The following is a 24,835-nucleotide window of genomic DNA, read 5'->3' as shown; positions in this document are numbered from 1 at the left end:
ACAGACTCTGATTTCCCAGCGACTGCTCTGCTTTCGCAGAGGTTTTCACCTTGGCGCGAACCGCACTTCGCTGCTGTTTCCTCAGCAAGGCTTTGGCTGTTCGCTCTGTCACATCAGGATAGAAGAGCTGCGGGAGAGCTGCTGCCTCTTGGGCCTTGCTTTCCCGGACTCCATGTTGATGCCCTGGGTTCACCATGCCAGGGTGAACTAAGCAGACACAGCCACAACCCTGCAGCAGCGTGCGTTGCCTAGGATGGCACTCTATGCACACTACCATCTCCCGGTGTAGGCAACTTTGGCCTTTGGCACTGGCCCTCAGGCGGATTCGCGGACTAGGTCAGTTTCTTCCTCACAGGAGAGGAGAGGCGACAGGATCCCTGAACACTGCCCGTTACTGGAATGGGGAGCTTTCGGGGATTGTCCCCACTCTTTTCCCGGCACACACCCTGCCATCCACAATGCTGTCACATCTTGGAGGAAGATGGCACCTGACTGCGCATTTCTCGAGGGAGCTGTTTCTGCGAGTTCCGGGTATGGCGCCAGGTAGCTAGCCCAAGTCTGCCCTACGGACAGTTGCCCAAGGAGATGCTGTCCCCTTGGGACCAGAGGCACAGGACAGGCCTGCCTTCTGCCCAGACTCCTTCCTCAGAGTGGAGCACGCGTCCCTGCCCTAGTCGTCCCTTCATGTCTCCTTATTAGGCAGGCTTTGTCTCTCTGCAAAGGGAGCGGGTGACATTTGTCTTGCCACCGGCCTGCTGTTCCTGCCAGGGCAGGCTCTTCTGCTTCCCGACCGTTTCCCGACCCCAAGGCCAATGGCTCCTTCTCTTCTCTGGGGGCGGCGTGCTGTGCCTTCCCCAGACTTGTTTCTGGGGAGCGCGGTGACAGCCGTTTCCCTTTCCTGAAGGCCCTTTCAGATGTGCAAACATGCTTCTCTTAGGCAAAGGGGTGCTAGGGCAAAGAGGATTTCGCTCCATGCGGGTATCTTCCACCATTCTGCGGAGACTAGCTCAGGCATTCAGCTGCAGCATCCCACACATCCGATTCTGATTTCACAAGGAATGCTGTGCTTTCCCAGAGGAGATGCCACAGCAAAGGGGCTTTCGCTCTCTACGGGTTTCTCCCATCGTGCTGCGAACGAATACTAGGCTAAGGCAAGCTACAAAAGCAGCCCGCAGAACCGACTCTGATTTCCCAGTGACTGCTATGCTTTCACAGAGGTTTTCAGCTTGGCGCGATCCACACTTCACTGCTCCTTCTTTTTCAAGGCTTTGGTCGTTCCCTCTGTCGCGGCAGGGAAGAAGAGCCACGGGAGAGCTGGTGCCGCTTGGGCCTTGATTTCCTCGGCTCCAAGTTCGCACCCGGGGTTCACCTCGCTAAGCCGAACTAAGCAGACACAGCCTCGACCCTGCAGCAGCGTGCGTGGCCTAGGATGGCACTCTGCTCACAATGCCATCTCTCGGCATAGGCAAGGCCTGCCCTTTCGCTCTGGCGTTCAGGTGGACAGGGGACTAGGCCAGTGCCTTCCCCATCCTTGAGGAGACGTGAGAGGATCACTGCAACACCGCCCGTGCCCTGGGATGGGGAGTAATGGGTAACTGTCCCTGTTTCCCCGGGACACTCCCTGCCTCCGCCAATGCTGCCACATCCTGGAGGAAGACGGCATCTGATTGCCCATTCCTCCAGGAGGTGATTCTGCGAGTTCAGGGCCGGGAGTTTGGTGGCAAGCCCACTTCTGCCCTCTGGACAGGTGGCCAAGGAGATGCTGTCCCCTTGGGACCAGAGGCACAGGAAAGGCCTTCCTTCTCGGACTCCTTCCTCAGATTGGAGCACGCTCCCTTGCCCAATCGTCCCCTCATGTCTCCTTAGCAGCCAGGCTTCGTCTCTCTGCACAGGGAGCGGGTGACACTTGTCTTGCCACAGGCCCGCTGTTCCTGCCAGGGCCGGCTCTCCAGCTTCACGACCGTTTCCCGACCCCAAGGCCAAGGGCTCCTTCTCTTCTCCTGGGGCAGCGTGCTGCATTTTCCCAAGACAGGCTCCTGTGGAGCCCAGTGACAGACATGTCCCTTTCCTTAAGGCTCTTTCCACAGGCGCAGGCACGGTTCTCTCTCAGGCAGAGGGGATGCCCAGGCATAGAGGATTTCGCTCCATGCGGGTTTATTACACCATGCTGTGGAGACAAGCTCTGGCAAGGAACAGGCAGCATCCCACACACCCGACTCTGATTTCCCAAAGAATGCTGTGCGTTCCTAGAGGGGATGCCCGTGCAAAGAGTCTTTCGCTTAATGCGGGTTTCTCCCGCCATGCTGATAATACTAGGCTAAGGCAAGCAGCAACAGCAGCCCACAGAACAGACTCTGATTTCCCAGCGACGGCTATGCTTTCGCAGAGGTTTTCAGCTTGGCACGAATCGCACTTCGCTGCTGCTTCCTCAGCAAGGCTTTGTTTGTTCGCTCTGTAGCGGCAGGGAAGAAGAGCTGCGGGGGAGCTGGTGCCTCTGGGACGTTGCTTTTCCGGGCTCCAAGATCGCGCCCGGGTTTCACCTTGCTAAGCCGAACAAATAGACACAGACACAACCCTGCAGCAACGTGCGTGGCCTATCATGGCACTCTATGCCTATTACCATCTCCTGGCGTAGGTAAGGCTTTGCCGTTTCTCCGGCGATCAGGCAGACTCGGGGTCTAGGCCAGTGCCTTCACCACAGGAGAGAGGAGGCGACAGGATCCCTGCACAAGGCCCGTGCACTAGGATTGGGAACTGTGGGGTACTGTCTCCACTCCTTCCGCGGCACACCCCCTGCCACCCACAACGCTGCCACATCTTGGTGGAACAGGGCTTCTGACTGCCGGTTTCTCCATGGGGTTGTTTCTGCGAGTTCCGGGTATGGCACCTGGTGGCAAGCCCAAGTCTGCCCTTGGGACAGGTGGCCAAGGAGATGCTGTCCCCTGGGACCTGAGGCACAGGACAGGCCTGCCTTCTGCCCAGACTCCTTCCTCAGAGTGGAGCACGCACCCCTGCCCTAGTCATCCCCTCATGTCTCCTTAGCAGCCAGGCTTCCATCTCTCCTTACAGGGAGCGGGTGACACGTGTCTTGCCACCGCCCTGCTGTTCGTGCCATGGTAGGCTATCCTGCTTCCCGAGCGTTTCCGGACCCCAAGGCCAAGGGCTCCTTCTCTTCCCCAGGGACGGCGTGCTGCGCCTTCCCCACACTTGCTCCTAGGGAGCGCAGTGACAGACATATGCAACCATGCTTCTCTCTCAGGCAGAGGGGATGCCCAGGCAAAGAGGATTTCGCTCCATGCGGGTTTATTACACCGTGCTGTGGAGACTAGCTCTGGAAAGCAACAGGCAGCATCCCACAGACCCGACTCTGATTTCCCAAAGAATGCTGTGCTTTCCCAGATGTTGTGCCAGTGCAAAGAGGCTTTTGCTTTATGCGGGTTTCTCCTGCCATGCTGCGAATACTAGGCTAAGGCCAGCAGCAACAGCAGCCCACAGAACAGACTCTGATTTCCCAGCGACTGCTCTGCTTTCACAGAGGTTTTCACCTTGGCGCGAACCGCACTTCGCTGCTGTTTCCTCAGCAAGGCTTTGGATGTTCGCTCTGTCACATCAGGATAGAAGAGCTGCGGGAGAGCTGCTGCCTCTTGGGCCTTGCTTTCCCGGACTCCATGTTGATGCCCTGGGTTCACCATGCCAGGGTGAACTAAGCAGACACAGCCACAACCCTGCAGCAGCGTGCGTTGCCTAGGATGGCACTCTATGCACACTACCATCTCCCGGTGTAGGCAACTTTGGCCTTTGGCACTGGCCCTCAGGCGGATTCGCGGACTAGGTCAGTGTCTTCCTCACAGGAGAGGAGAGGCGACAGGATCCCTGAACACTGCCCGTTACTGGAATGGGGAGCTTTCGGGGATTGTCCCCACTCTTTTCCCGGCACACACCCTGCCACCCACAATGCTGTCACATCTTGGAGGAAGATGGCACCTGACTGCGCATTTCTCGAGGGAGCTGTTTCTGCGAGTTCCGGGTATGGCGCCAGGTAGCTAGCCCAAGTCTGCCCTACGGACAGTTGCCCAAGGAGATGCTGTCCCCTTGGGACCAGAGGCACAGGACAGGCCTGCCTTCTGCCCAGACTCCTTCCTCAGAGTGGAGCACGCGTCCCTGCCCTAGTCGTCCCTTCATGTCTCCTTATTAGCCAGGCTTTGTCTCTCTGCAAAGGGAGCGGGTGACATTTGTCTTGCCACCGGCCTGCTGTTCCTGCCAGGGCAGGCTCTTCTGCTTCCCGACCGTTTCCCGACCCCAAGGCCAATGGCTCCTTCTCTTCTCTGGGGGCGGCGTGCTGTGCCTTCCCCAGACTTGTTTCTGGGGAGCGCGGTGACAGCCGTTTCCCTTTCCTGAAGGCCCTTTCAGATGTGCAAACATGCTTCTCTTAGGCAAAGGGGTGCTAGGGCAAAGAGGATTTCGCTCCATGCGGGTATCTTCCACCATTCTGCGGAGACTAGCTCAGGCATTCAGCTGCAGCATCCCACACATCCGATTCTGATTTCACAACGAATGCTGTGCTTTCCCAGAGGAGATGCCACAGCAAAGGGGCTTTCGCTCTCTACGGGTTTCTCCCATCGTGCTGCGAACGAATACTAGGCTAAGGCAAGCTACAAAAGCAGCCCGCAGAAACGACTCTGATTTCCCAGTGACTGCTATGCTTTCGCAGAGGTTTTCAGCTTGGCGCGATCCACACTTCACTGCTCCTTCTTTTGCAAGGCTTTGGTCGTTCCCTCTGTCGCGGCAGGGAAGAAGAGCCACGGGAGAGCTGGTGCCGCTTGGGCCTTGATTTCCTCGGCTCCAAGTTCGCACCCGGGGTTCACCTCAATAAGCCGAACTAAGCAGACACAGCCTCGACCCTGCAGCAGCGTGCGTGGCCTAGGATGGCACTCTGCTCACAATGCCATCTCTCGGCATAGGCAAGGCCCGCCCTTTCGCTCTGGCGTTCAGGTGGACAGGGGACTAGGCGAGTGCCTTCCCCATCCTTGAGGAGACGTGAGAGGATCACTGCAACACCGCCCGTGCCCTGGGATGGGGAGTAATGGGTAACTGTCCCTGTTTCCCCGGGACACTCCCTGCCTACGCCAATGCTGCCACATCCTGGAGGAAGACGGCATCTGATTGCCCATTCCTCCAGGAGGTGATTCTGCGAGTTCAGGGCCGGGAGTTTGGTGGCAAGCCCACTTCTGCCCTCTGGACAGGTGGCCAAGGAGATGCTGTCCCCTTGGGACCAGAGGCACAGGAAAGGCCTTCCTTCTCGGACTCCTTCCTCAGATTGGAGCACGCTCCCTTGCCCAATCGTCCCCTCATGTCTCCTTAGCAGCCAGGCTTCGTCTCTCTGCACAGGGAGCGGGTGACACTTGTCTTGCCACAGGCCCGCTGTTCCTGCCAGGGCCTGCTCTCCAGCTTCACGACCGTTTCCCGACCCCAAGGCCAAGGGCTCCTTCTCTTCTCCTGGGGCAGCGTGCTGCATTTTCCCAAGACAGGCTCCTGTGGAGCCCAGTGACAGACATGTCCCTTTCCTTAAGGCTCTTTCCACAGGCGCAGGCACGGTTCTCTCTCAGGCAGAGGGGATGCCCAGGCATAGAGGATTTCGCTCCATGCGGGTTTATTACACCATGCTGTGGAGACAAGCTCTGGCAAGGAACCGGCAGCATCCCACACACCCGACTCTGATTTCCCAAAGAATGCTGTGCGTTCCTAGAGGGGATGCCCGTGCAAAGAGTCTTTCGCTTAATGCGGGTTTCTCCCGCCATGCTGATAATACTAGGCTAAGGCAAGCAGCAACAGCAGCCCACAGAACAGACTCTGATTTCCCAGCGACGGCTATGCTTTCGCAGAGGTTTTCAGCTTGGCACGAATCGCACTTCGCTGCTGCTTCCTCAGCAAGGCTTTGTTTGTTCGCTCTGTAGCGGCAGGGAAGAAGAGCTGCGGGGGAGCTGGTGCCTCTGGGACGTTGCTTTTCCGGGCTCCAAGATCGCGCCCGGGTTTCACCTTGCTAAGCCGAACAAATAGACACAGACACAACCCTGCAGCAACGTGCGTGGCCTATCATGGCACTCTATGCCTATTACCATCTCCTGGCGTAGGTAAGGCTTTGCCGTTTCTCCGGCGATCAGGCAGACTCGGGGTCTAGGCCAGTGCCTTCACCACAGGAGAGAGGAGGCGACAGGATCCCTGCACAAGGCCCGTGCACTAGGATTGGGAACTGTGGGGTACTGTCTCCACTCCTTCCGCGGCACACCCCCTGCCACCCACAACGCTGCCACATCTTGGTGGAACAGGGCTTCTGACTGCCGGTTTCTCCATGGGGTTGTTTCTGCGAGTTCCGGGTATGGCACCTGGTGGCAAGCCCAAGTCTGCCCTTGGGACAGGTGGCCAAGGAGATGCTGTCCCCTTGGGACCTGAGGCACAGGACAGGCCTGCCTTCTGCCCAGACTCCTTCCTCAGAGTGGAGCACGCACCCCTGCCCTAGTCATCCCCTCATGTCTCCTTAGCAGCCAGGCTTCCATCTCTCCTTACAGGGAGCGGGTGACACGTGTCTTGCCACCGCCCTGCTGTTCGTGCCATGGTAGGCTATCCTGCTTCCCGAGCGTTTCCGGACCCCAAGGCCAAGGGCTCCTTCTCTTCCCCAGGGACGGCGTGCTGCGCCTTCCCCACACTTGCTCCTAGGGAGCGCAGTGACAGACATATGCAACCATGCTTCTCTCTCAGGCAGAGGGGATGCCCAGGCAAAGAGGATTTCGCTCCATGCGGGTTTATTACACCGTGCTGTGGAGACTAGCTCTGGAAAGCAACAGGCAGCATCCCACAGACCCGACTCTGATTTCCCAAAGAATGCTGTGCTTTCCCAGATGTTGTGCCAGTGCAAAGAGGCTTTTGCTTTATGCGGGTTTCTCCTGCCATGCTGCGAATACTAGGCTAAGGCCAGCAGCAACAGCAGCCCACAGAACAGACTCTGATTTCCCAGCGACTGCTCTGCTTTCGCAGAGGTTTTCACCTTGGCGCGAACCGCACTTCGCTGCTGTTTCCTCAGCAAGGCTTTGGCTGTTCGCTCTGTCACATCAGGATAGAAGAGCTGCGGGAGAGCTGCTGCCTCTTGGGCCTTGCTTTCCCGGACTCCATGTTGATGCCCTGGGTTCACCATGCCAGGGTGAACTAAGCAGACACAGCCACAACCCTGCAGCAGCGTGCGTTGCCTAGGATGGCACTCTATGCACACTACCATCTCCCGGTGTAGGCAACTTTGGCCTTTGGCACTGGCCCTCAGGCGGATTCGCGGACTAGGTCAGTTTCTTCCTCACAGGAGAGGAGAGGCGACAGGATCCCTGAACACTGCCCGTTACTGGAATGGGGAGCTTTCGGGGATTGTCCCCACTCTTTTCCCGGCACACACCCTGCCATCCACAATGCTGTCACATCTTGGAGGAAGATGGCACCTGACTGCGCATTTCTCGAGGGAGCTGTTTCTGCGAGTTCCGGGTATGGCGCCAGGTAGCTAGCCCAAGTCTGCCCTACGGACAGTTGCCCAAGGAGATGCTGTCCCCTTGGGACCAGAGGCACAGGACAGGCCTGCCTTCTGCCCAGACTCCTTCCTCAGAGTGGAGCACGCGTCCCTGCCCTAGTCGTCCCTTCATGTCTCCTTATTAGGCAGGCTTTGTCTCTCTGCAAAGGGAGCGGGTGACATTTGTCTTGCCACCGGCCTGCTGTTCCTGCCAGGGCAGGCTCTTCTGCTTCCCGACCGTTTCCCGACCCCAAGGCCAATGGCTCCTTCTCTTCTCTGGGGGCGGCGTGCTGTGCCTTCCCCAGACTTGTTTCTGGGGAGCGCGGTGACAGCCGTTTCCCTTTCCTGAAGGCCCTTTCAGATGTGCAAACATGCTTCTCTTAGGCAAAGGGGTGCTAGGGCAAAGAGGATTTCGCTCCATGCGGGTATCTTCCACCATTCTGCGGAGACTAGCTCAGGCATTCAGCTGCAGCATCCCACACATCCGATTCTGATTTCACAACGAATGCTGTGCTTTCCCAGAGGAGATGCCACAGCAAAGGGGCTTTCGCTCTCTACGGGTTTCTCCCATCGTGCTGCGAACGAATACTAGGCTAAGGCAAGCTACAAAAGCAGCCCGCAGAACCGACTCTGATTTCCCAGTGACTGCTATGCTTTCACAGAGGTTTTCAGCTTGGCGCGATCCACACTTCACTGCTCCTTCTTTTTCAAGGCTTTGGTCGTTCCCTCTGTCGCGGCAGGGAAGAAGAGCCACGGGAGAGCTGGTGCCGCTTGGGCCTTGATTTCCTCGGCTCCAAGTTCGCACCCGGGGTTCACCTCGCTAAGCCGAACTAAGCAGACACAGCCTCGACCCTGCAGCAGCGTGCGTGGCCTAGGATGGCACTCTGCTCACAATGCCATCTCTCGGCATAGGCAAGGCCTGCCCTTTCGCTCTGGCGTTCAGGTGGACAGGGGACTAGGCCAGTGCCTTCCCCATCCTTGAGGAGACGTGAGAGGATCACTGCAACACCGCCCGTGCCCTGGGATGGGGAGTAATGGGTAACTGTCCCTGTTTCCCCGGGACACTCCCTGCCTCCGCCAATGCTGCCACATCCTGGAGGAAGACGGCATCTGATTGCCCATTCCTCCAGGAGGTGATTCTGCGAGTTCAGGGCCGGGAGTTTGGTGGCAAGCCCACTTCTGCCCTCTGGACAGGTGGCCAAGGAGATGCTGTCCCCTTGGGACCAGAGGCACAGGAAAGGCCTTCCTTCTCGGACTCCTTCCTCAGATTGGAGCACGCTCCCTTGCCCAATCGTCCCCTCATGTCTCCTTAGCAGCCAGGCTTCGTCTCTCTGCACAGGGAGCGGGTGACACTTGTCTTGCCACAGGCCCGCTGTTCCTGCCAGGGCCGGCTCTCCAGCTTCACGACCGTTTCCCGACCCCAAGGCCAAGGGCTCCTTCTCTTCTCCTGGGGCAGCGTGCTGCATTTTCCCAAGACAGGCTCCTGTGGAGCCCAGTGACAGACATGTCCCTTTCCTTAAGGCTCTTTCCACAGGCGCAGGCACGGTTCTCTCTCAGGCAGAGGGGATGCCCAGGCATAGAGGATTTCGCTCCATGCGGGTTTATTACACCATGCTGTGGAGACAAGCTCTGGCAAGGAACAGGCAGCATCCCACACACCCGACTCTGATTTCCCAAAGAATGCTGTGCGTTCCTAGAGGGGATGCCCGTGCAAAGAGTCTTTCGCTTAATGCGGGTTTCTCCCGCCATGCTGATAATACTAGGCTAAGGCAAGCAGCAACAGCAGCCCACAGAACAGACTCTGATTTCCCAGCGACGGCTATGCTTTCGCAGAGGTTTTCAGCTTGGCACGAATCGCACTTCGCTGCTGCTTCCTCAGCAAGGCTTTGTTTGTTCGCTCTGTAGCGGCAGGGAAGAAGAGCTGCGGGGGAGCTGGTGCCTCTGGGACGTTGCTTTTCCGGGCTCCAAGATCGCGCCCGGGTTTCACCTTGCTAAGCCGAACAAATAGACACAGACACAACCCTGCAGCAACGTGCGTGGCCTATCATGGCACTCTATGCCTATTACCATCTCCTGGCGTAGGTAAGGCTTTGCCGTTTCTCCGGCGATCAGGCAGACTCGGGGTCTAGGCCAGTGCCTTCACCACAGGAGAGAGGAGGCGACAGGATCCCTGCACAAGGCCCGTGCACTAGGATTGGGAACTGTGGGGTACTGTCTCCACTCCTTCCGCGGCACACCCCCTGCCACCCACAACGCTGCCACATCTTGGTGGAACAGGGCTTCTGACTGCCGGTTTCTCCATGGGGTTGTTTCTGCGAGTTCCGGGTATGGCACCTGGTGGCAAGCCCAAGTCTGCCCTTGGGACAGGTGGCCAAGGAGATGCTGTCCCCTGGGACCTGAGGCACAGGACAGGCCTGCCTTCTGCCCAGACTCCTTCCTCAGAGTGGAGCACGCACCCCTGCCCTAGTCATCCCCTCATGTCTCCTTAGCAGCCAGGCTTCCATCTCTCCTTACAGGGAGCGGGTGACACGTGTCTTGCCACCGCCCTGCTGTTCGTGCCATGGTAGGCTATCCTGCTTCCCGAGCGTTTCCGGACCCCAAGGCCAAGGGCTCCTTCTCTTCCCCAGGGACGGCGTGCTGCGCCTTCCCCACACTTGCTCCTAGGGAGCGCAGTGACAGACATATGCAACCATGCTTCTCTCTCAGGCAGAGGGGATGCCCAGGCAAAGAGGATTTCGCTCCATGCGGGTTTATTACACCGTGCTGTGGAGACTAGCTCTGGAAAGCAACAGGCAGCATCCCACAGACCCGACTCTGATTTCCCAAAGAATGCTGTGCTTTCCCAGATGTTGTGCCAGTGCAAAGAGGCTTTTGCTTTATGCGGGTTTCTCCTGCCATGCTGCGAATACTAGGCTAAGGCCAGCAGCAACAGCAGCCCACAGAACAGACTCTGATTTCCCAGCGACTGCTCTGCTTTCACAGAGGTTTTCACCTTGGCGCGAACCGCACTTCGCTGCTGTTTCCTCAGCAAGGCTTTGGATGTTCGCTCTGTCACATCAGGATAGAAGAGCTGCGGGAGAGCTGCTGCCTCTTGGGCCTTGCTTTCCCGGACTCCATGTTGATGCCCTGGGTTCACCATGCCAGGGTGAACTAAGCAGACACAGCCACAACCCTGCAGCAGCGTGCGTTGCCTAGGATGGCACTCTATGCACACTACCATCTCCCGGTGTAGGCAACTTTGGCCTTTGGCACTGGCCCTCAGGCGGATTCGCGGACTAGGTCAGTGTCTTCCTCACAGGAGAGGAGAGGCGACAGGATCCCTGAACACTGCCCGTTACTGGAATGGGGAGCTTTCGGGGATTGTCCCCACTCTTTTCCCGGCACACACCCTGCCACCCACAATGCTGTCACATCTTGGAGGAAGATGGCACCTGACTGCGCATTTCTCGAGGGAGCTGTTTCTGCGAGTTCCGGGTATGGCGCCAGGTAGCTAGCCCAAGTCTGCCCTACAGACAGTTGCCCAAGGAGATGCTGTCCCCTTGGGACCAGAGGCACAGGACAGGCCTGCCTTCTGCCCAGACTCCTTCCTCAGAGTGGAGCACGCGTCCCTGCCCTAGTCGTCCCTTCATGTCTCCTTATTAGCCAGGCTTTGTCTCTCTGCAAAGGGAGCGGGTGACATTTGTCTTGCCACCGGCCTGCTGTTCCTGCCAGGGCAGGCTCTTCTGCTTCCCGACCGTTTCCCGACCCCAAGGCCAATGGCTCCTTCTCTTCTCTGGGGGCGGCGTGCTGTGCCTTCCCCAGACTTGTTTCTGGGGAGCGCGGTGACAGCCGTTTCCCTTTCCTGAAGGCCCTTTCAGATGTGCAAACATGCTTCTCTTAGGCAAAGGGGTGCTAGGGCAAAGAGGATTTCGCTCCATGCGGGTATCTTCCACCATTCTGCGGGGACTAGCTCAGGCATTCAGCTGCAGCATCCCACACATCCGATTCTGATTTCACAACGAATGCTGTGCTTTCCCAGAGGAGATGCCACAGCAAAGGGGCTTTCGCTCTCTACGGGTTTCTCCCATCGTGCTGCGAACGAATACTAGGCTAAGGCAAGCTACAAAAGCAGCCCGCAGAAACGACTCTGATTTCCCAGTGACTGCTATGCTTTCGCAGAGGTTTTCAGCTTGGCGCGATCCACACTTCACTGCTCCTTCTTTTGCAAGGCTTTGGTCGTTCCCTCTGTCGCGGCAGGGAAGAAGAGCCACGGGAGAGCTGGTGCCGCTTGGGCCTTGATTTCCTCGGCTCCAAGTTCGCACCCGGGGTTCACCTCAATAAGCCGAACTAAGCAGACACAGCCTCGACCCTGCAGCAGCGTGCGTGGCCTAGGATGGCACTCTGCTCACAATGCCACCTCTCGGCATAGGCAAGGCCCGCCCTTTCGCTCTGGCGTTCAGGTGGACAGGGGACTAGGCGAGTGCCTTCCCCATCCTTGAGGAGACGTGAGAGGATCACTGCAACACCGCCCGTGCCCTGGGATGGGGAGTAATGGGTAACTGTCCCTGTTTCCCCGGGACACTCCCTGCCTACGCCAATGCTGCCACATCCTGGAGGAAGACGGCATCTGATTGCCCATTCCTCCAGGAGGTGATTCTGCGAGTTCAGGGCCGGGAGTTTGGTGGCAAGCCCACTTCTGCCCTCTGGACAGGTGGCCAAGGAGATGCTGTCCCCTTGGGACCAGAGGCACAGGAAAGGCCTTCCTTCTCGGACTCCTTCCTCAGATTGGAGCACGCTCCCTTGCCCAATCGTCCCCTCATGTCTCCTTAGCAGCCAGGCTTCGTCTCTCTGCACAGGGAGCGGGTGACACTTGTCTTGCCACAGGCCCGCTGTTCCTGCCAGGGCCGGCTCTCCAGCTTCACGACCGTTTCCCGACCCCAAGGCCAAGGGCTCCTTCTCTTCTCCTGGGGCAGCGTGCTGCATTTTCCCAAGACAGGCTCCTGTGGAGCCCAGTGACAGACATGTCCCTTTCCTTAAGGCTCTTTCCACAGGCGCAGGCACGGTTCTCTCTCAGGCAGAGGGGATGCCCAGGCATAGAGGATTTCGCTCCATGCGGGTTTATTACACCATGCTGTGGAGACAAGCTCTGGCAAGGAACCGGCAGCATCCCACACACCCGACTCTGATTTCCCAAAGAATGCTGTGCGTTCCTAGAGGGGATGCCCGTGCAAAGAGTCTTTCGCTTAATGCGGGTTTCTCCCGCCATGCTGATAATACTAGGCTAAGGCAAGCAGCAACAGCAGCCCACAGAACAGACTCTGATTTCCCAGCGACGGCTATGCTTTCGCAGAGGTTTTCAGCTTGGCACGAATCGCACTTCGCTGCTGCTTCCTCAGCAAGGCTTTGTTTGTTCGCTCTGTAGCGGCAGGGAAGAAGAGCTGCGGGGGAGCTGGTGCCTCTGGGACGTTGCTTTTCCGGGCTCCAAGATCGCGCCCGGGTTTCACCTTGCTAAGCCGAACAAATAGACACAGACACAACCCTGCAGCAACGTGCGTGGCCTATCATGGCACTCTATGCCTATTACCATCTCCTGGCGTAGGTAAGGCTTTGCCGTTTCTCCGGCGATCAGGCAGACTCGGGGTCTAGGCCAGTGCCTTCACCACAGGAGAGAGGAGGCGACAGGATCCCTGCACAAGGCCCGTGCACTAGGATTGGGAACTGTGGGGTACTGTCTCCACTCCTTCCGCGGCACACCCCCTGCCACCCACAACGCTGCCACATCTTGGTGGAACAGGGCTTCTGACTGCCGGTTTCTCCATGGGGTTGTTTCTGCGAGTTCCGGGTATGGCACCTGGTGGCAATCCCAAGTGTGCCCTTGGGACAGGTGGCCAAGGAGATGCTGTCCCCTTGGGACCTGAGGCACAGGACAGGCCTGCCTTCTGCCCAGACTCCTTCCTCAGAGTGGAGCACGCACCCCTGCCCTAGTCATCCCCTCATGTCTCCTTAGCAGCCAGGCTTCCATCTCTCCTTACAGGGAGCGGGTGACACGTGTCTTGCCACCGCCCTGCTGTTCGTGCCATGGTAGGCTATCCTGCTTCCCGAGCGTTTCCGGACCCCAAGGCCAAGGGCTCCTTCTCTTCCCCAGGGACGGCGTGCTGCGCCTTCCCCACACTTGCTCCTAGGGAGCGCAGTGACAGACATATGCAACCATGCTTCTCTCTCAGGCAGAGGGGATGCCCAGGCAAAGAGGATTTCGCTCCATGCGGGTTTATTACACCGTGCTGTGGAGACTAGCTCTGGAAAGCAACAGGCAGCATCCCACAGACCCGACTCTGATTTCCCAAAGAATGCTGTGCTTTCCCAGATGTTGTGCCAGTGCAAAGAGGCTTTTGCTTTATGCGGGTTTCTCCTGCCATGCTGCGAATACTAGGCTAAGGCCAGCAGCAACAGCAGCCCACAGAACAGACTCTGATTTCCCAGCGACTGCTCTGCTTTCGCAGAGGTTTTCACCTTGGCGCGAACCGCACTTCGCTGCTGTTTCCTCAGCAAGGCTTTGGCTGTTCGCTCTGTCACATCAGGATAGAAGAGCTGCGGGAGAGCTGCTGCCTCTTGGGCCTTGCTTTCCCGGACTCCATGTTGATGCCCTGGGTTCACCATGCCAGGGTGAACTAAGCAGACACAGCCACAACCCTGCAGCAGCGTGCGTTGCCTAGGATGGCACTCTATGCACACTACCATCTCCCGGTGTAGGCAACTTTGGCCTTTGGCACTGGCCCTCAGGCGGATTCGCGGACTAGGTCAGTGTCTTCCTCACAGGAGAGGAGAGGCGACAGGATCCCTGAACACTGCCCGTTACTGGAATGGGGAGCTTTCGGGGATTGTCCCCACTCTTTTCCCGGCACACACCCTGCCACCCACAATGCTGTCACATCTTGGAGGAAGATGGCACCTGACTGCGCATTTCTCGAGGGAGCTGTTTCTGCGAGTTCCGGGTATGGCGCCAGGTAGCTAGCCCAAGTCTGCCCTACGGACAGTTGCCCAAGGAGATGCTGTCCCCTTGGGACCAGAGGCACAGGACAGGCCTGCCTTCTGCCCAGACTCCTTCCTCAGAGTGGAGCACGCGTCCCTGCCCTAGTCGTCCCTTCATGTCTCCTTATTAGCCAGGCTTTGTCTCTCTGCAAAGGGAGCGGGTGACATTTGTCTTGCCACCGGCCTGCTGTTCCTGCCAGGGCAGGCTCTTCTGCTTCCCGACCGTTTCCCGACCCCAAGGCCAATGGCTCCTTCTCTTCTCTGGGGGCGGCGTGCTGTGCCTTCCCCAGACTTGTTTCTGGGGAGCGCGGTGACAGCCGTTTCCCTTTCCTGAAGGCCCTTTCAGATGTGCAAACATGCTTCTCTTAGGCAAAGGGGTGCTAGGGCAAAGAGGATTTCGCTCCATGCGGGTATCTTCCACCATTCTGCGGGGACTAGCTCAGGCATTCAGCTGCAGCATCCCACACATCCGATTCTGATTTCACAACGAATGCTGTGCTTTCCCAGAGGAGATGCCACAGCAAAGGGGCTTTCGCTCTCTACGGGTTTCTCCCATCGTGCTGCGAACGAATACTAGGCTAAGGCAAGCTACAAAAGCAGCCCGCAGAACCGACTCTGATTTCCCAGTGACTGCTATGCTTTCGCAGAGGTTTTCAGCTTGGCGCGATCCACACTTCACTGCTCCTTCTTTTGCAAGGCTCTGGTCGTTCCCTCTGTCGCGGCAGGGAAGAAGAGCCACGGGAGAGCTGGTGCCGCTTGGGCCTTGATTTCCTCGGCTCCAAGTTCGCACCCGGGGTTCACCTCGCTAAGCCGAACTAAGCAGACACAGCCTCGACCCTGCAGCAGCGTGCGTGGCCTAGGATGGCACTCTGCTCACAATGCCATCTCTCGGCATAGGCAAGGCCTGCCCTTTCGCTCTGGCGTTCAGGTGGACAGGGGACTAGGCCAGTGCCTTCCCCATCCTTGAGGAGACGTGAGAGGATCACTGCAACACCGCCCGTGCCCTGGGATGGGGAGTAATGGGTAACTGTCCCTGTTTCCCCGGGACACTCCCTGCCTCCGCCAATGCTGCCACATCCTGGAGGAAGACGGCATCTGATTGCCCATTCCTCCAGGAGGTGATTCTGCGAGTTCAGGGCCGGGAGTTTGGTGGCAAGCCCACTTCTGCCCTCTGGACAGGTGGCCAAGGAGATGCTGTCCCCTTGGGACCAGAGGCACAGGAAAGGCCTTCCTTCTCGGACTCCTTCCTCAGATTGGAGCACGCTCCCTTGCCCAATCGTCCCCTCATGTCTCCTTAGCAGCCAGGCTTCGTCTCTCTGCACAGGGAGCGGGTGACTCTTGTCTTGCCGCAGGCCCGCTGTTCCTGCCAGGGCCGGCTCTCCAGCTTCACGACCGTTTCCCGACCCCAAGGCCAAGGGCTCCTTCTCTTCTCCTGGGGCAGCGTGCTGCATTTTCCCAAGACAGGCTCCTGTGGAGCCCAGTGACAGACATGTCCCTTTCCTTAAGGCTCTTTCCACAGGCGCAGGCACGGTTCTCTCTCAGGCAGAGGGGATGCCCAGGCATAGAGGATTTCGCTCCATGCGGGTTTATTACACCATGCTGTGGAGACAAGCTCTGGTAAGGAACCGGCAGCATCCCACACACCCGACTCTGATTTCCCAAAGAATGCTGTGCGTTCCTAGAGGGGATGCCCGTGCCAAGAGTCTTTCGCTTAATGCGGGTTTCTCCCGCCATGCTGATAATACTAGGCTAAGGCAAGCAGCAACAGCAACCCACAGAACAGACTCTGATTTCCCAGCGACTGCTATGCTTTCGCAGAGGTTTTCAGCCTGGCACGAATCGCACTTCGCTGCTGCTTCCTCAGCAAGGCTTTGGTTGTTCGCTCTGTAGCGGCAGGGAAGAAGAGCTGCGGGAGAGCTGCTGCCTCTTGGGCCTTGCTTTCCCGGACTCCATGTTGATGCCCTGGGTTCCCCATGCCAGGGTGAACTAAGCAGACACAGCCACAACCCTGCAGCAGCGTGCATTGCCTAGGATGGCACTCTATGCACACTACCATCTCCCGGTGTAGGCAACTTTGGCCTTTGGCACTGGCCCTCAGGTGGATTCGCGGGCTAGGTCAGTGTCTTCCTCACAGGAGAGGAGAGGCGACAGGATCCCTGAACACTGCCCGTTACTGGAATGGGGAGCTTTCGGGGATTGTCCCCACTCTTTTCCCGGCACACACCCTGCCACCCACAATGCTGTCACATCTTGGAGGAAGATGGCACCTGACTGCGCATTTCTCGAGGGAGCTGTTTCTGCGAGTTCCGGGTATGGCGCCAGGTAGCTAGCCCAAGTCTGCCCTACGGACAGTTGCCCAAGGAGATGCTGTCCCCTTGGGACCAGAGGCACAGGACAGGCCTGCCTTCTGCCCAGACTCCTTCCTCAGAGTGGAGCACGCGTCCCTGCCCTAGTCGTCCCTTCATGTCTCCTTATTAGCCAGGCTTTGTCTCTCTGCAAAGGGAGCGGGTGACATTTGTCTTGCCACCGGCCTGCTGTTCCTGCCAGGGCAGGCTCTTCTGCTTCCCGACCGTTTCCCGACCCCAAGGCCAATGGCTCCTTCTCTTCTCTGGGGGCGGCGTGCTGTGCCTTCCCCAGACTTGTTTCTGGGGAGCGCGGTGACAGCCGTTTCCCTTTCCTGAAGGCCCTTTCAGATGTGCAAACATGCTTCTCTTAGGCAAAGGGGTGCTAGGGCAAAGACGATTTCGCTCCATGCGGGTATCTTCCACCATTCTGCGGGGACTAGCTCAGGCATTCAGCTGCAGCATCCCACACATCCGATTCTGATTTCACAACGAATGCTGTGCTTTCCCAGAGGAGATGCCACAGCAAAGGGGCTTTCGCTCTCTACGGGTTTCTCCCATCGTGCTGCGAACGAATACTAGGCTAAGGCAAGCTACAAAAGCAGCCCGCAGAACCGACTCTGATTTCCCAGTGACTGCTATGCTTTCGCAGAGGTTTTCAGCTTGGCGCGATCCACACTTCACTGCTCCTTCTTTTGCAAGGCTCTGGTCGTTCCCTCTGTCGCGGCAGGGAAGAAGAGCCACGGGAGAGCTGGTGCCGCTTGGGCCTTGATTTCCTCGGCTCCAAGTTCGCACCCGGGGTTCACCTCGCTAAGCCGAACTAAGCAGACACAGCCTCGACCCTGCAGCAGCGTGCGTGGCCTAGGATGGCACTCTGCTCACAATGCCATCTCTCGGCATAGGCAAGGCCTGCCCTTTCGCTCTGGCGTTCAGGTGGACAGGGGACTAGGCCAGTGCCTTCCCCATCCTTGAGGAGACGTGAGAGGATCACTGCAACACCGCCCGTGCCCTGGGATGGGGAGTAATGGGTAACTGTCCCTGTTTCCCCGGGACACTCCCTGCCTCCGCCAATGCTGCCACATCCTGGAGGAAGACGGCATCTGATTGCCCATTCCTCCAGGAGGTGATTCTGCGAGTTCAGGGCCGGGAGTTTGGTGGCAAGCCCACTTCTGCCCTCTGGACAGGTGGCCAAGGAGATGCTGTCCCCTTGGGACCAGAGGCACAGGAAAGGCCTTCCTTCTCGGACTCCTTCCTCAGATTGGAGCACGCTCCCTTGCCCAATCGTCCCCTCATGTCTCCTTAGCAGCCAGGCTTCGTCTCTCTGCACAGGGAGCGGGTGACACTTGTCTTGCCGCAGGCCCGCTGTTCCTGCCAGGGCCGGCTCTCCAGCTTCACGACCGTTTCCCGACCCCAAGGCCAAGGGCTCCTTCTCTTCTCCTGGGGCAGCGTGCTGCATTTTCCCAAGACAGGCTCCTGTGGAGCCCAGTGACAGACATGTCCCTTTCCTTAAGGCTCTTTCCACAGGCGCAGGCACGGTTCTCTCTCAGGCAGAGGGGATGCCCAGGCATAGAGGATTTCGCTCCATGCGGGTTTATTACACCATGCTGTGGAGACAAGCTCTGGCAAGGAACCGGCAGCATCCCACACACCCGACTCTGATTTCCCAAAGAATGCTGTGCGTTCCTAGAGGGGATGCCCGTGCAAAGAGTCTTTCGCTTAATGCGGGTTTCTCCCGCCATGCTGATAATACTAGGCTAAGGCAAGCAGCAACAGCAACCCACAGAACAGACTCTGATTTCCCAGCGACTGCTATGCTTTCGCAGAGGTTTTCAGCCTGGCACGAATCGCACTTCGCTGCTGCTTCCTCAGCAAGGCTTTGGTTGTTCGCTCTGTAGCGGCAGGGAAGAAGAGCTGCGGGAGAGCTGCTGCCTCTTGGGCCTTGCTTTCCCGGACTCCATGTTGATGCCCTGGGTTCCCCATGCCAGGGTGAACTAAGCAGACACAGCCACAACCCTGCAGCAGCGTGCATTGCCTAGGATGGCACTCTATGCACACTACCATCTCCCGGTGTAGGCAACTTTGGCCTTTGGCACTGGCCCTCAGGTGGATTCGCGGGCTAGGTCAGTGTCTTCCTCACAGGAGAGGAGAGGCGACAGGATCCCTGAACACTGCCCGTTACTGGAATGGGGAGCTTTCGGGGATTGTCCCCACTCTTTTCCCGGCACACACCCTGCCACCCACAATGCTGTCACATCTTGGAGGAAGATGGCACCTGACTGCGCATTTCTCGAGGGAGCTGTTTCTGCGAGTTCCGGGTATGGCGCCAGGTAGCTAGCCCAAGTCTGCCCTACGGACAGTTGCCCAAGGAGATGCTGTCCCCTTGGGACCAGAGGCACAGGACAGGCCTGCCTTCTGCCCAGACTCCTTCCTCAGAGTGGAGCACGCGTCCCTGCCCTAGTCGTCCCTTCATGTCTCCTTATTAGCCAGGCTTTGTCTCTCTGCAAAGGGAGCGGGTGACATTTGTCTTGCCACCGGCCTGCTGTTCCTGCCAGGGCAGGCTCTTCTGCTTCCCGACCGTTTCCCGACCCCAAGGCCAATGGCTCCTTCTCTTCTCTGGGGGCGGCGTGCTGTGCCTTCCCCAGACTTGTTTCTGGGGAGCGCGGTGACAGCCGTTTCCCTTTCCTGAAGGCCCTTTCAGATGTGCAAACATGCTTCTCTTAGGCAAAGGGGTGCTAGGGCAAAGAGGATTTCGCTCCATGCGGGTATCTTCCACCATTCTGCGGGGACTAGCTCAGGCATTCAGCTGCAGCATCCCACACATCCGATTCTGATTTCACAACGAATGCTGTGCTTTCCCAGAGGAGATGCCACAGCAAAGGGGCTTTCGCTCTCTACGGGTTTCTCCCATCGTGCTGCGAACGAATACTAGGCTAAGGCAAGCTACAAAAGCAGCCCGCAGAACCGACTCTGATTTCCCAGTGACTGCTATGCTTTCGCAGAGGTTTTCAGCTTGGCGCGATCCACACTTCACTGCTCCTTCTTTTGCAAGGCTCTGGTCGTTCCCTCTGTCGCGGCAGGGAAGAAGAGCCACGGGAGAGCTGGTGCCGCTTGGGCCTTGATTTCCTCGGCTCCAAGTTCGCACCCGGGGTTCACCTCGCTAAGCCGAACTAAGCAGACACAGCCTCGACCCTGCAGCAGCGTGCGTGGCCTAGGATGGCACTCTGCTCACAATGCCATCTCTCGGCATAGGCAAGGCCTGCCCTTTCGCTCTGGCGTTCAGGTGGACAGGGGACTAGGCCAGTGCCTTCCCCATCCTTGAGGAGACGTGAGAGGATCACTGCAACACCGCCCGTGCCCTGGGATGGGGAGTAATGGGTAACTGTCCCTGTTTCCCCGGGACACTCCCTGCCTCCGCCAATGCTGCCACATCCTGGAGGAAGACGGCATCTGATTGCCCATTCCTCCAGGAGGTGATTCTGCGAGTTCAGGGCCGGGAGTTTGGTGGCAAGCCCACTTCTGCCCTCTGGACAGGTGGCCAAGGAGATGCTGTCCCCTTGGGACCAGAGGCACAGGAAAGGCCTTCCTTCTCGGACTCCTTCCTCAGATTGGAGCACGCTCCCTTGCCCAATCGTCCCCTCATGTCTCCTTAGCAGCCAGGCTTCGTCTCTCTGCACAGGGAGCGGGTGACTCTTGTCTTGCCGCAGGCCCGCTGTTCCTGCCAGGGCCGGCTCTCCAGCTTCACGACCGTTTCCCGACCCCAAGGCCAAGGGCTCCTTCTCTTCTCCTGGGGCAGCGTGCTGCATTTTCCCAAGACAGGCTCCTGTGGAGCCCAGTGACAGACATGTCCCTTTCCTTAAGGCTCTTTCCACAGGCGCAGGCACGGTTCTCTCTCAGGCAGAGGGGATGCCCAGGCATAGAGGATTTCGCTCCATGCGGGTTTATTACACCATGCTGTGGAGACAAGCTCTGGCAAGGAACCGGCAGCATCCCACACACCCGACTCTGATTTCCCAAAGAATGCTGTGCGTTCCTAGAGGGGATGCCCGTGCCAAGAGTCTTTCGCTTAATGCGGGTTTCTCCCGCCATGCTGATAATACTAGGCTAAGGCAAGCAGCAACAGCAACCCACAGAACAGACTCTGATTTCCCAGCGACTGCTATGCTTTCGCAGAGGTTTTCAGCCTGGCACGAATCGCACTTCGCTGCTGCTTCCTCAGCAAGGCTTTGGTTGTTCGCTCTGTAGCGGCAGGGAAGAAGAGCTGCGGGAGAGCTGCTGCCTCTTGGGCCTTGCTTTCCCGGACTCCATGTTGATGCCCTGGGTTCCCCATGCCAGGGTGAACTAAGCAGACACAGCCACAACCCTGCAGCAGCGTGCATTGCCTAGGATGGCACTCTATGCACACTACCATCTCCCGGTGTAGGCAACTTTGGCCTTTGGCACTGGCCCTCAGGTGGATTCGCGGGCTAGGTCAGTGTCTTCCTCACAGGAGAGGAGAGGCGACCGGATCCCTGAACACTGCCCGTTACTGGAATGGGGAGCTTTCGGGGATTGTCCCCACTCTTTTCCCGGCACACACCCTGCCACCCACAATGCTGTCACATCTTGGAGGAAGATGGCACCTGACTGCGCATTTCTCGAGGGAGCTGTTTCTGCGAGTTCCGGGTATGGCGCCAGGTAGCTAGCCCAAGTCTGCCCTACGGACAGTTGCCCAAGGAGATGCTGTCCCCTTGGGACCAGAGGCACAGGACAGGCCTGCCTTCTGCCCAGACTCCTTCCTCAGAGTGGAGCACGCGTCCCTGCCCTAGTCGTCCCTTCATGTCTCCTTATTAGCCAGGCTTTGTCTCTCTGCAAAGGGAGCGGGTGACATTTGTCTTGCCACCGGCCTGCTGTTCCTGCCAGGGCAGGCTCTTCTGCTTCCCGACCGTTTCCCGACCCCAAGGCCAATGGCTCCTTCTCTTCTCTGGGGGCGGCGTGCTGTGCCTTCCCCAGACTTGTTTCTGGGGAGCGCGGTGACAGCCGTTTCCCTTTCCTGAAGGCCCTTTCAGATGTGCAAACATGCTTCTCTTAGGCAAAGGGGTGCTAGGGCAAAGAGGATTTCGCTCCATGCGGGTATCTTCCACCATTCTGCGGGGACTAGCTCAGGCATTCAGCTGCAGCATCCCACACATCCGATTCTGATTTCACAACGAATGCTGTGCTTTCCCAGAGGAGATGCCACAGCAAAGGGGCTTTCGCTCTCTACGGGTTTCTCCCATCGTGCTGCGAACGAATACTAGGCTAAGGCAAGCTACAAAAGCAGCCCGCAGAACCGACTCTGATTTCCCAGTGACTGCTATGCTTTCGCAGAGGTTTTCAGCTTGGCGCGATCCACACTTCACTGCTCCTTCTTTTGCAAGGCTCTGGTCGTTCCCTCTGTCGCGGCAGGGAAGAAGAGCCACGGGAGAGCTGGTGCCGCTTGGGCCTTGATTTCCTCGGCTCCAAGTTCGCACCCGGGGTTCACCTCGCTAAGCCGAACTAAGCAGACACAGCCTCGACCCTGCAGCAGCGTGCGTGGCCTAGGATGGCACTCTGCTCACAATGCCATCTCTCGGCATAGGCAAGGCCTGCCCTTTCGCTCTGGCGTTCAGGTGGACAGGGGACTAGGCCAGTGCCTTCCCCATCCTTGAGGAGACGTGAGAGGATCACTGCAACACCGCCCGTGCCCTGGGATGGGGAGTAATGGGTAACTGTCCCTGTTTCCCCGGGACACTCCCTGCCTCCGCCAATGCTGCCACATCCTGGAGGAAGACGGCATCTGATTGCCCATTCCTCCAGGAGGTGATTCTGCGAGTTCAGGGCCGGGAGTTTGGTGGCAAGCCCACTTCTGCCCTCTGGACAGGTGGCCAAGGAGATGCTGTCCCCTTGGGACCAGAGGCACAGGAAAGGCCTTCCTTCTCGGACTCCTTCCTCAGATTGGAGCACGCTCCCTTGCCCAATCGTCCCCTCATGTCTCCTTAGCAGCCAGGCTTCGTCTCTCTGCACAGGGAGCGGGTGACTCTTGTCTTGCCGCAGGCCCGCTGTTCCTGCCAGGGCCGGCTCTCCAGCTTCACGACCGTTTCCCGACCCCAAGGCCAAGGGCTCCTTCTCTTCTCCTGGGGCAGCGTGCTGCATTTTCCCAAGACAGGCTCCTGTGGAGCCCAGTGACAGACATGTCCCTTTCCTTAAGGCTCTTTCCACAGGCGCAGGCACGGTTCTCTCTCAGGCAGAGGGGATGCCCAGGCATAGAGGATTTCGCTCCATGCGGGTTTATTACACCATGCTGTGGAGACAAGCTCTGGCAAGGAACCGGCAGCATCCCACACACCCGACTCTGATTTCCCAAAGAATGCTGTGCGTTCCTAGAGGGGATGCCCGTGCCAAGAGTCTTTCGCTTAATGCGGGTTTCTCCCGCCATGCTGATAATACTAGGCTAAGGCAAGCAGCAACAGCAACCCACAGAACAGACTCTGATTTCCCAGCGACTGCTATGCTTTCGCAGAGGTTTTCAGCCTGGCACGAATCGCACTTCGCTGCTGCTTCCTCAGCAAGGCTTTGGTTGTTCGCTCTGTAGCGGCAGGGAAGAAGAGCTGCGGGAGAGCTGCTGCCTCTTGGGCCTTGCTTTCCCGGACTCCATGTTGATGCCCTGGGTTCCCCATGCCAGGGTGAACTAAGCAGACACAGCCACAACCCTGCAGCAGCGTGCATTGCCTAGGATGGCACTCTATGCACACTACCATCTCCCGGTGTAGGCAACTTTGGCCTTTGGCACTGGCCCTCAGGTGGATTCGCGGGCTAGGTCAGTGTCTTCCTCACAGGAGAGGAGAGGCGACAGGATCCCTGAACACTGCCCGTTACTGGAATGGGGAGCTTTCGGGGATTGTCCCCACTCTTTTCCCGGCACACACCCTGCCACCCACAATGCTGTCACATCTTGGAGGAAGATGGCACCTGACTGCGCATTTCTTGAGGGAGCTGTTTCTGCGAGTTCCGGGTATGGCGCCAGGTAGCTAGCCCAAGTCTGCCCTACGGACAGTTGCCCAAGGAGATGCTGTCCCCTTGGGACCAGAGGCACAGGACAGGCCTGCCTTCTGCCCAGACTCCTTCCTCAGAGTGGAGCACGCGTCCCTGCCCTAGTCGTCCCTTCATGTCTCCTTATTAGCCAGGCTTTGTCTCTCTGCAAAGGGAGCGGGTGACATTTGTCTTGCCACCGGCCTGCTGTTCCTGCCAGGGCAGGCTCTTCTGCTTCCCGACCGTTTCCCGACCCCAAGGCCAATGGCTCCTTCTCTTCTCTGGGGGCGGCGTGCTGTGCCTTCCCCAGACTTGTTTCTGGGGAGCGCGGTGACAGCCGTTTCCCTTTCCTGAAGGCCCTTTCAGATGTGCAAACATGCTTCTCTTAGGCAAAGGGGTGCTAGGGCAAAGAGGATTTCGCTCCATGCGGGTATCTTCCACCATTCTGCGGGGACTAGCTCAGGCATTCAGCTGCAGCATCCCACACATCCGATTCTGATTTCACAACGAATGCTGTGCTTTCCCAGAGGAGATGCCACAGCAAAGGGGCTTTCGCTCTCTACGGGTTTCTCCCATCGTGCTGCGAACGAATACTAGGCTAAGGCAAGCTACAAAAGCAGCCCGCAGAACCGACTCTGATTTCCCAGTGACTGCTATGCTTTCGCAGAGGTTTTCAGCTTGGCGCGATCCACACTTCACTGCTCCTTCTTTTGCAAGGCTCTGGTCGTTCCCTCTGTCGCGGCAGGGAAGAAGAGCCACGGGAGAGCTGGTGCCGCTTGGGCCTTGATTTCCTCGGCTCCAAGTTCGCACCCGGGGTTCACCTCGCTAAGCCGAACTAAGCAGACACAGCCTCGACCCTGCAGCAGCGTGCGTGGCCTAGGATGGCACTCTGCTCACAATGCCATCTCTCGGC

The sequence above is a fragment of the Mustela lutreola genome, chromosome 6 (genome assembly GCF_030435805.1).
Source record: "Mustela lutreola isolate mMusLut2 chromosome 6, mMusLut2.pri, whole genome shotgun sequence".
Classification (NCBI taxonomy): domain Eukaryota; kingdom Metazoa; phylum Chordata; class Mammalia; order Carnivora; family Mustelidae; genus Mustela; species Mustela lutreola.
Note: the sequence above shows the minus strand (reverse complement) of the source record.